General features: G+C 33.5%; 1 protein-coding gene across 1 annotated transcript in view; it reads right to left on the bottom strand.

Moving 5' to 3' along the window:
• Window positions 1–12,200, bottom strand: part of LOC115890446 — a 66,805-nt gene that overhangs the window by 36,338 nt on the left and 18,267 nt on the right. The gene's annotated exons all lie outside the window — the stretch shown is intronic.

The following is a 12,200-nucleotide window of genomic DNA, read 5'->3' as shown; positions in this document are numbered from 1 at the left end:
CTCAATTTATTTTGTTTATTATTCTAAATTCACACATTGCAATATGATCTGGACAATTTTACTATATTTTTATAACTTTGCAAACAAATCACTTTTGATAATAGCTTATTTTGCCAAATTCCAAGCCAAATTTGCTGACAACTATATATTGGGACAGCACAACAAGAAATTTCGTTTAATACGGAGTTACATCACCTTTCGCCTTAACAACTGCCTGAACTCTTAATGGCATTGTATTTACCAAAGATTGGTACATTTGAGGAGAAAAATTATCCCAAATTTCCTGCAGTTTTGTCCGCAAATCAAAAATTGTTCGTTGAGGGTGGTTTCTTAATGCCACACAGTTTCTATAACATTGAGGTCCGGACTACTTGCAGGATAGGATAGAAATTTTATATTATTATTACCGAACCAATTTTTAGTTGATTTTGCTGAATGGCACGATGTTCCATCTTGTTGAAAAATATAGTCTTCGTTTGGAAACAATTCTTGAGCACTAGGCAAAAGTGAGGTCTCAAGTATATATGTTTATATTTTTGGGCGTTAACAGTGCCATCTATAGAATTTAATTTGCCCAAACCTCTTGCTGACATGCAACCCCAAACCATAATCCCCTTAGGAAATTTAACAACCCTCTTTAAGCAATCTTTATGAAAGGCTTCTGCATTATTTCGTATTATTCTTTTTCGATAAACTCCAACGCAAACATCAAATTTAGACTCATCGCTAAATATGACCTTATTCCAATCATTTTGTGTCCACGATAATTTAGATTTTGCTCAATTGTAGCGATTTTTCTTTTGAATTTCTGTCAGTAGCGGTTTTTCTTTGGCCTAAATAAGAATTTGTATCAATAATCTTCAGGTAATTGAGTATCCACACAAAATAAAGTTTACCTTGTAAAACCCCAGACCGCATTTATGGATATATTTTCGGCAACATTATCTTGATATATTTAATCCAGTTACAGTATTCCATTTAACTGTTACTTCGCGAAGAGTACTTCTTCTCGCAGACTTGCAAATTTCTACTAAATTTCGTAAATCTCTCTGAGATACAACTTTTGGCCTTCCCGAACTTTTACCTCTAACGCCTACACTGGCAGATTCGCCGTATTTTTTTATTATATTAAAGACCGTGGTTTTTGGAATACTTAAATCATCAGAGATTTTTCGAATTGTTTTTCCAGTACTGTATTGACGAATGATAATTTCGCGTAGTTTTTGATTTGTAGTTTTTCCACGGACCATTACTTTGGATTAAATTAACAAAATTGAAAATTAATAAAATTAAAATTACTTACAGTAAGCCTCACTACTCAAAGTATCGAGTCACTTACAAGCTGTCAATGCTGAAGTAAACAGTTTGCGACATTTGTGACGTTTATAGCAAAGCCGCCTATGATATTAATTATTTAAAAATACTTGTCCCAACATTTAGTTGTCAGACAAATTTGTCCTTTTATGAACAAAATCCGCTACTGTAAATATGGATTGATTTACAAATTCATAAAAATATTGTCAAATTGTTTAGGATATATGGCTATGTTTATATTTAAAAAAATAAACATATATTTTTCAGTCATTTTGAAAAACCAGGGCAATAATTCCAAAATATGACCTTGTCCCAACATATAGTTGTTAGGGCTCGTAGATCTTTCTTATTTGAAAAGATATACAGTACGTCTGCTGGATCTGTGTCTATGAAAGGAATGCGGACAAAAAACATTTAAATAAACAGCAATATATTTTATACGTCGACTTGACGAGTACGTCACCGCAAATCGCTCCGCCCACTCATTTTATTGGCTACTTGCAAATTTGTCGAATTTTTATTGATGGGACGCGTCGTCTAATTTTTTACGAAAAACATGGAGAGAATATCGTTTCCCCTCTCACGGATACCCCGTAGCTACAGACCGGACAGACGTACTGTAGGTGGCTGTGTGATATACCTTTTGTTAATTTAACAAAAATTAAAGATTGTGAAAAATTGTAAAAAACTCATGAAACGAATCAAAACAATTATAAATATAGCATCACTTAATATTTCTGATCAATTGGTTGATAAATTGATCAGAAATATTACAGTACGTCTGTCCGTTCTGTAGCTACGGGGTATCCGTGAGAGGGGAAACGATATTCTCTCGATGTTTTTCGTAAAAAAATAGACGACGCGTCCCATCAATAAAAATTCGACAAATTTGCAAGTAGCCAATAAAATGAGTGGGCGGAGCGAATTGCGGTGACGCACTCGTCAAATCGACGTATAAAATATATTGCTGTTTATTTAAATGTTTTTTGTCCGCATTGCTTTCATAGAAAAAAAACAACGCTTTATTGTACAAAAGGCCAAAATAGCTTCATCGACAAAGCAAAACAAAAAAAAAAGCACAAAAACAAATATACACATAATAAAAAAAATGTCATACAATAAAAATGTCAAAATAAAATACGTCATAAGAGTACAAATACAAAACATATGGACATTGCAAGAACACAGGCGTATCTAGAAAATTTTACAAAAGGAAAACTGTAAATGGATAAAATCATGTTATAATAACATAAAATCAAGAGTTATAAAATATTAAATACTAGACCTTTAACCAGTGTGTGAGATGATCAAAATATTAAAATTAAAATTCTAAATTGTTCATGATTAAACATCAACAAAAAAGTCGTTTACCGCATATAGGGCTCTCTCCAGTAAGTATGATTTCAGAGCTTTGCGAAATGCGGGAAAGAATGAAAGTGACTTGATATTCGAAGGCAAATGATTGTACATTTTCTTGGCATTGTACAGTATTGAGCCCTTAACTAGTTCTGAGCTCGGGGTTGGCAGATAAATATCGTGCTCCGCATTCCTAAGTGGATAGTTGTGAGAAGGCCTTTCCGGAATAGAGAATATGTGCTTGCGGATTAAGCAAACGGATTCAAAAATGAATAAGGAAGGAAGAGTCAGTATTTTGAAATTTTTAAAGAAATTCTGGCAGTGAGTTCTACTGTTTAGTCCCAATAAGTATCGAACTGCTCTCTTTTGAAGTTTGAAAATACGATCAAATTTTGTCGCGCAGCAAGTACCCCAGAATGGAAGGGCATAACGAAGATGCGACTCAAAAAGGGCATAATAGACCATTCTAGAGGTTGATGAGTTAAGTTCCTTAGACACTGATCTTAGCGCAAAACAGGCAGAGCTTAGTTTCTTTGATAAGGCTTCGATGTGCAAGTCCCATTTTACAAGTCCTAAGAATCTCACAGAGTCCACGACGTCAATAGTGGTGTTATTAAGTACAAAAGGTTGTATAGTACTTTTATATGACAAAACTTTAGTTTTTGAAAGGTTGAGGCATAGGAGATTAGAATCGCACCAAGATTTAATGGTGCGTAAGTCACTGGATATAGTATTATCTTTGGTATTATATAGTGCCGTAACATCTGGGCCGCTCCAAGTGAAACTAGTATCGTCCGCAAAGAGGCAGATTTTACCGCTAATGCCTAGATTTGCAATGTCGTTGATAAGCACCAGAAATAAAATAGGGCCAAGTACTGAACCCTGATGGACACCACATTCTATAGGCTTACAAGAAGATATAGACGTATCAATCCTCACAAGCTGCCTTCTGTTGCCAAGATACGACTTAAGCCATTCGAGCGGCATTCCCCTGAATCCATAGTATTGCAATTTGTTAATTAAGATATTATGATTTACACAGTCGAAAGCCTTAGAGAAATCACAGAAAATTGTAGCTGTAGAGTGATGGTTATTCACAGGCTAGAGTATACATTATTAAAAAGGTCGAACATAGCATTAGTTACTTAGAAATCCAAATTGATGGGTAGAAAGTACTTTATATTTAAGGAGAAAAGATAGAAGCCTTTTTTTAACCAATCTTTCAATGATCTTAGATAATGTGGGCAGGAGAGCAATTGGGCGATAGTTCGAAGCTTGATCTTTATCTCCTCCTTTATGAAGAGGAATAATTATTGCAGTTTGGAAAAACTCCTTTTTGGAATGACTCATTAATTAAAGTAGTAAGATAGATTAATGTGCATTCCGGAAGTTCAGAGAACATTTTGAGAGTAAACCCATCAGTCCCAGATGAGAATTTATTTTTAGTACTTTTAATTGTACTACGGAGCTCATCTAATGTTACGGGCGTGAAGAAGAAACTGTGTAAATTCTCATTTGCTTTAGAGAGATATGAAAGTGAATCATGGGAAGGAGTTATGGTGTTCACTAAATGTTTAGCCACATTAACAAAGTAAGTGTTTAAATCTTCAGGTGAATTAAAGACTGTGCCAGACGAAGAAGTCTTATTCTAGACACAGATCTAGCAGACGTACTGTAAATGATACTAGGATTACTTGAAAATGTCTATACCTCTGTGGCGGATTCATCTCTCCAAAAAAGTCAGTAGATTGGCCAATAAAAAAAAATGAAAAATATATAAAAACTTATTATTTTTATGTTATTTTATTACAGCTCTAATTAGTGGGGACCTCTTCGTCCCCAGACCCATGCATTTAATCATCTTTTCACTCTTCTAGCTTAAGACATCCCTGTATTAGAGAGCATTCTTATATCGAATATCGTATATTCGTTATGAGTATGATAAAAAATGATCTCGTTAAAAATCGAAAAATTCTATGTATAACGGTACTTAAATGTACTGAGAGCGTACAATGGGAAAAATCGTCGAGCGGTACTTCACTATAACGCAATTATTTGTCCTAATTACCATTCCCGGGAGAGGGACACACAGCGACATGCATGGGCTCATCGATATATCATCATGGTCGATGTCCTTTTTTTTTCATTTTTTTTATGATTTGACGATATTATTGCGTCAGTACGGTAAATGGGAGTACGGAAGGTCAAATTTGATAAAACTATGTAATTATCAGGGCATCTATGTAATTATTATTTCATTTTATTGCACATTTTTTAGTATTTTTAACTGTTTATTAGATACTCTATTATAATTTTTATATATCTAAGGTCAAAATGTACCTGGCGATCAACTGAGAATTGCCATATTATCCGATAGTCAAGCTGCCTTCAGAGCGACCAACTCAGTAACCATCAATTCGAAGATGATCAAATAATGCCTAGAGAAGCTGAACAAATTAGGCAAAGAAAATAAAGTCCTCCTACTCTAGGTGCCAGCCCACCCAGGGATAGAAGGTAATGAAAAGGCAAATAATCTAGCTAGAAAAGGAGCGAATACCCTACTGGACCAGAACCGTTCTGCTTCCCAAGTGGAAATCAACTTAAATCAGAACTCAGGAGCCTGGAAGAATCCATCTGTAGTCTGGAATGGGAATCCTCCAACGGTCTAAGACACTCGAAGAAATTTCTCAGGACTTATGACCGAGAAAAATCAAAGAACAGGGCACTGTCTACTCAATAAACACCTCAGTAGATCGAAGTTATAGTCTGTCCAACGAGAAGATCCTTGACAGTGATAGATGTGTCTGTCATTTTAATTTCAAAGTAGTTTATTTTATTTTACAAAGAAATAGGTTGGTACAACTGGAACGCATAGCAGGAAATTAATATATGTATTTAAAATTTGACTGACAAGTAACTTCAAAATATTGTGAAAAAAACTGTATAAAACTGAAAAATATAATCGAGTTATTTTATTTAATAAAAAACGGTATGTGTTAAAACAAAACAAACAAAAACAAGACACCACATACCAAAAAATATAAAAAAGAACTACTTCTTACTTTCAAGCTTTATGAAACTTCCGCATTTATGATTATATTTATCAATATAACTTATGTACAAATACAAATTTGTAATATTCCGCAGCAATAAATAAAACAACATAAATAAAACAAACTATTTTATTAATAATAACACTTAAATACTACTTAACAAACCAAATTTTATACCTCACAGGTTGATTAATTAACTTTTTGACATTATTTTTCTGCAGTACTAAAATCCATTATTTACCTATCGTGTGATGTCGATATTTTACAGCTACTCCAGTTTTTTAGTATGTGTTTGTGTTTAGTATGGTCCTCTACCATATTCGAGATGCACTTATCTACGACGAGATGGTATACGAACTTTATTGATAGTAACTTTATTGGTGTATCTGTATAAGACTTTCTGCCTGGGCAGCGAGTATTAACCATAAACTGTGCTCTGGGTTCTACAGTTAATTTTCACTCGATTTTTCCTCCACTTGACTTCAAAAGACACAAAACACACGTAATAACACGAATCAAAATGCATCATCTTCCAAAACGCAGGGTATTTGACAAAAGTTGTCACAAAATTATAACCTATAATTTGGCAAGACTTTGACAAACGTCAAAAATCTAAAGGCGAGTTCATACGCATCGGCGTCCGTTTGTCGTTCATCGTTCCGTCAAACCAATAAAATTGAAATACGATCTGTCATTTTTAAAATAAACCAATAAAACTGGTTAAAAACAACAAGAGACGACGCATGACGAATTTATACTTAAACCCATCCATAGTTAACTTAAAAATTATTAGAAACTTTTTTTAGTAAAATAAATAGATTGGTATGGAAGTCATCTGCTTTTTTTCTGTCATAGTCTGTCGAAATCTTACCTGAGAAAAAAAACAGAGTATATTTGTTATTTTATTTGCTGCAGGAGCCAGTATCATCTATTTTCTATATGTATTGGTGCCATGGTACAAAGAAAACAAGGTATGATCGATAGTGGCTCCAATTTCGTTAAGTTTGCGCATACCACCTGTGACGTCATACGCCATACAAAAAAATATCCATATTGTACAATTGCCACTAATAAAAAAAGACCTAAAATAGGGAAGAATTAGGACCCCAAAAGTTACGTCAAATCATCGAGCTTGACATTTGAAAAATTATTTTCACATTTTGACACAATCAAATTTCACAGATGACACAATCTGTTTGACAATTTGAAATTGGCGCGCAGAGCTTGTCGACCAATGGTGCCGTTTATCACCTGTGACGTAGTGACCAACCGGCGCAATATCATACCTTGTATTCTTTGTATCATGTACTGGTGCCCCCTTTCTCTGATAGATATGTTAAAGACCCCCGGTAAAATAAAGGTAAGTATATAGTTATATTTATCATCTTATTAAGAAAAAAGTAGAAGTAGTAGTGTCAAAAATTAAATTATTATATTTCGAACCTCTCTTAACATAACAAATTAATACAATTAATTTTTTTCATTTTTTGGGTAGGTAATTTATAGCTGGTTTATAGTAACCAGAAACTTTATTAATATCTGTGTTAATATACCTATTTTACTTTTGTTTTAGGATTAAAACTGGACTTGAAAATGGTTCAGGTTCATGATTCTTGTAAAGTCTTCTTTGCTTGGATATTCACTTTGTTATTCCAATTGGGCAGTTTTTTTGAAAATGAGATTTTTAATGCCCTTTAAAAAAATTGGCCGATTGTTTCCTGTAACAGTCTTCTTCTGCATTTAAAATTGATAGGTGGGTGGAATAAACACTCTTATTTTTTGTTATTATATTATAAAAAGTTTATTTATTTTTATGAATAAATAAATATGTTTATAAAACAGTACAATTTTTGCTTTTTTTATAATTTCCCTTATAATAGTAGTATTATTTCGTTCTGAAAGAAACTGCAAATTTTCACTTAAACTGATTTATTCCCTACACCACGCCTCTCTTTACGTGGTATAGGGGAATATAAATCAGTTCAAGTGAAAATTTTCAGTTTCAGAATGAAAGAATACTACTAATAATGGCTAATTTAAATTTTCCGCCAGCCAGAATGTGCGATAATGTCTTACGATACGTTTTATACATATCTCTTTCTTTTTCATATAAAGTACACATAATAAAGAAAGATAGCAATAAAGACGTACGTCCTGCCATGGTCCTGCTAATTGGTTTCAAAATTGTTATTCTGAGTTGCGCTACGGGAACGCGGTCCCACTCTTTACCATGGGATATGTCAGTCTCTGTTTATTTGTTTGTCTATGATAGAGACGCAAATACAGAAGAAATCCGGTGGCTCCCAAATTTTTTCGAAATAAATCAATTTTTTTAAAAAACTTCAAACTTGAATAACACAGTTATTTTGGACGTATTTGAAAACCGGCAAAGAGAAAATATGATTCTTTTATCGAGATCTACCAGCCAGCCCTGAAAATATTTGTACTTATATTTAAGATTTACCCTGTATAATCAATTTCCTCTTAACCTTTATAGCGATCGATGGTAGGAAATAATGGAAATCAAAATTAGAAGAAAATTAAAAAAAGAGAAGAAAAAAATGAAAATAAGAAATAAAAAGAAAATTATAGAACATTAAATTTGACACAAAATATAGGGTGTCGGGATATTTTGCCTAGGAGTTTGATATAATTTTAATAGAAATTATTGGGTAGGTATTAAATTAACACCGATTCTGTCGATGCCCATCGAAATGGGTACGTACGCGCAAATAACAATTTATGTAAAAAAGAACGGATGTGGGCATCCTGAAGGGGGAGGCCATCGACCGAATCGTCAATGGTACATTCCGATGGAAAACGGTCAAAATCGCGCGACAGCTCATGCCCGTAATTAAGAACGACCATCGCAGCGGTGTGACATTAGAATGACCATTCGAGGATAATTATCTCAGAGAAATAAGTGAATATAGAGCCGCCCTATATGTATACCTGCAGGAAACCTGCAGGATCCCGTCGCCGAGGAAGATCGCCAACCAGATGGGTGGACATGTTTGAAAAACTTATGAATACCAACCTGGAGGGTGCCGTTCGAAGAACTAGTGTTGGGAAAATTCGAATTAAATAAAACGACTAATTCGATAGTAAATTAAAACCAACTAATTCGAATTATCTTTTTCGATATAATCGAGATAAAAATTAGTAGTATTTTATATTATATCTGTGGTAACCGAATTACAAATGAACATAAAACATAACCTCTTATGGACGAATACGAATATTAGTAATTAGTATAGTACTATTAGTAGTATTCTTTCGTTCTGAACGAACTGAAAATTTTCACTTAAACTGATTTATAAAGGGAATCGACAAAGAAAGGAACGGTCCGATATAGAAAAATCCAGAAATCATTGTTATTTCCTATACCACGTAGGAATAAATCAGTTTAAGTGAAAATTTTCATTTCGTTCAGAACGAAAGAATACTAGTATTATTTGGTTCATTTCCATCTCACCCAAACTTCACCGAACACTAAAATTAATTTTCTTCTTTTATCTAAATAATTATTGATTGCAACTGATAAAATAAAAAGAAATACAAACCGCACGTAAACAAGGACATACTTATATCGTTTTAGAAGAAGCTTTTATTTTAGATGAGCTTTTCAATAGGAATTGAAACAATCATAAACACGGCACTTTTAAATTTAAAACTTTAAATTATGGTTTTATTTATTAAACGGCTTCGGCACAGTTAATAGAATACATTGAATAAAGAATTTATTTATTTATTTTTTATTCAGTGATAGAATATAGGTATGGCAATGGTTCAGATTTGTTTAAAATAGCCCCTAGACGAGCACTAGCTGGGACGAATTTATTTTCAGGTTAAATTTATAATACTACTAAATAATTCGAATTATTAATTCGATTGTGAAATATGAATTATTACTAATTATTCGATGGTGAAAATAATTCGATTATTCCCATCACTACGAAGAACTGAAAACAGAGAAAATTGGAGACGGGCGATGCGTGCAGCCGTCAGGTCCTTAGAGCCAGAACCAGAGTAGAGATGGGCGATTATTGGTAAAAAACCGGTTATAGGTTAACCGGAATTATCTTTAAAAAATAATAACTTGACAAAATTAATCGACACAAATTAACCGGTTATTCAAATAACCTAACCTAGCAAAACTAAATATTTAGTTTTCCATAGGTTTACTTACCTCTACACTCCATAGGTCTACTTCAAATTTAGATAATAAACTTAGTTAAATCGCATGATTAAATAGAGATTGTAGCAATGTAAGTATGTATATGTACAAAATGAATTTAAATAAAAATGCTAACCTCATTTTTTTTGAGTAGACATGGATATGATATTAAAACTAGTAATTACTTAACGTTCAAATAAACCACACAACTCACAAGTTCTACAATCTACAACCAAGTTATTTTAATCAAATACCAAAGAAAAATAAGGAGACTGAATGAATAAATAATGAAAGAGTATCTTCATTCGTTACTTGAACTTCAATTTTGTATTCTTAGTCTAAGCTTCAAGAGAGACTTCAAACTACAAATAAAATATATTTACGGTGAAACTGGGCGAAACCATGGAAAACTTTTGAAGAACCGTTGAAATTCCGTTAAAGTCGGTTAAAATTTAAATATAGAATTTAGAGAATCTATTTGAAGTTAGGTTCGTATCACTTGGCTAGCTGGTGGCTAGTAGTAGTCTATGGCATTAGTACTTTGTTTTACGGCCTGACCTGTCAGGGCCATTCGGCTGTTGTTTTGATTATTATCAGCGTTCGCCTGATGCCTGATTTAATTTTGACATTTGATGTTTGATGTCATATATTTTCGTTTTGGGAGCGGGAGCGGGATCTCCCGTTATCGTCGTAATATCTGGAAGATCCGTGCCGTTCGCTCCTTCGAAATTTACGATTCAAACAGCTAATATTTAATTGTTACTTGTTTTAAACAAGTACGATTTTTTAAAAAATAACCGGCTATAGGTTATTGAACGTAATGCAAGGTTATTAGGTTAACTGGTGAAAAAAAAACTACCTTTAAATAACCGGTTATTTTAGAGGAAAATACCGGTTATTCAAAAAACCGGTTACTTTTGCCCATCTCTAAACCAGAGCCACTACACGTCGTGACGTCGTACGCGACGTACGGACTTAGACGACGATATGTATACCTACAGGATGAGTCAACGATATAGATACAAGTTCATTATCTCGTGGGTTTTGAGAATTACGAAAAAAATGTTAAATAGAAAAGTTAGGAGGGACTGTTAAGATAAACATTTAAGTTTTTTAAGTATACAGGGTATTTCAAAAAAGTGTGGCGCATATTACATTTTTTGTTTTTTTTTATGTCATATATATCATGGTATACCGGGTGTTTCAAATTCTACTCTCACCATTGCATCTCGGAAACGGTAAGATATACAGGGTAACTTTGGAGCAATAGCAAGCCCCCCCCCCTATTTGGGTTCAGCTAAGTAATACGATATTTTTAAATTATTTGTTTGGCTTCCATATAATATGGTGGGGATTATTATTCCTCAGTACACTGCAAATTTTGTTTTTGCGCTGCTAATCCTGTGCTGAATTTCAGAGTCGATATTGGCCTTTTCCGAAATCAAACTGCCGAGGTAATTGAATTCCGGTACATATTCCAATAGTTCTTCTCCGATTTTTATAGCATTGTTGTGATCTTCCTGGGGGAGTGCACATGATTTTAGTTTTGTCGATGTTCAGCTTAAGACCCAAAGCCTCGTATGCCCAGGAATATGTGTTTCAGCATTTCTTGTAACCGCTGTAACGTTTTTGCAACTCTAATGCAGTCATCAGCGTATTGAAGTTCTGTTCTATGAATTTTGTACGTGTTTTTCCCTGAGTCTTTTTATGTCGAACAGACCGCCGCGCCGTCGTATCTGTTCTAATTCCCAATCTTCTTTCCTGCAGTTTGTTGTCCACAAAACCGATTACCACTGGGCTCACTAACAAGGCAACTTTTAACCAATTTAAGCCATCCGATATCTCTTACTGTTTCCGAGATTCCAATTTCCAATGACGAGAGCCTAATTAGAAACACCGTGTATACTTAAATCTAATAGTTTTTGTAACATTTAAATTTATTTTTAATAATGTCAGATTGCAGTATGGTGAAAAATGGACATTTACTATTGTTTGTTGAGGTAATTTGGTAGAAGAGTTTTGCAGATAAATAAAAATTCGCAATAACGTCACTGTTAATTTAAGTTCTGGCACAATATCCTTCCAGACTTACTACATTTAAACTAGATCAATTGTAGAATAAATAATTAATATCATAAAATAAGCTTAGAAAATTCTGAAGATTTCAAATCAAATTTAAATGTATTTCTTGAAACGTCAAACAATACTGTCAAAATTGGGGGTTCTTTATGTCCATCCCCCGATGTAAAATACTCCTTCCTTAATTTTTTATTCAAAGGTTTTGACTTACATTGTATATT

The sequence above is a fragment of the Sitophilus oryzae genome, unplaced genomic scaffold, assembly GCF_002938485.1.
Source record: "Sitophilus oryzae breed Bouriz unplaced genomic scaffold, Soryzae_2.0 scaffold_864_pilon_pilon, whole genome shotgun sequence".
NCBI lineage: Eukaryota > Metazoa > Arthropoda > Insecta > Coleoptera > Curculionidae > Sitophilus > Sitophilus oryzae.
Note: the sequence above shows the minus strand (reverse complement) of the source record. Positions and strands in the feature narration are given on the sequence as shown.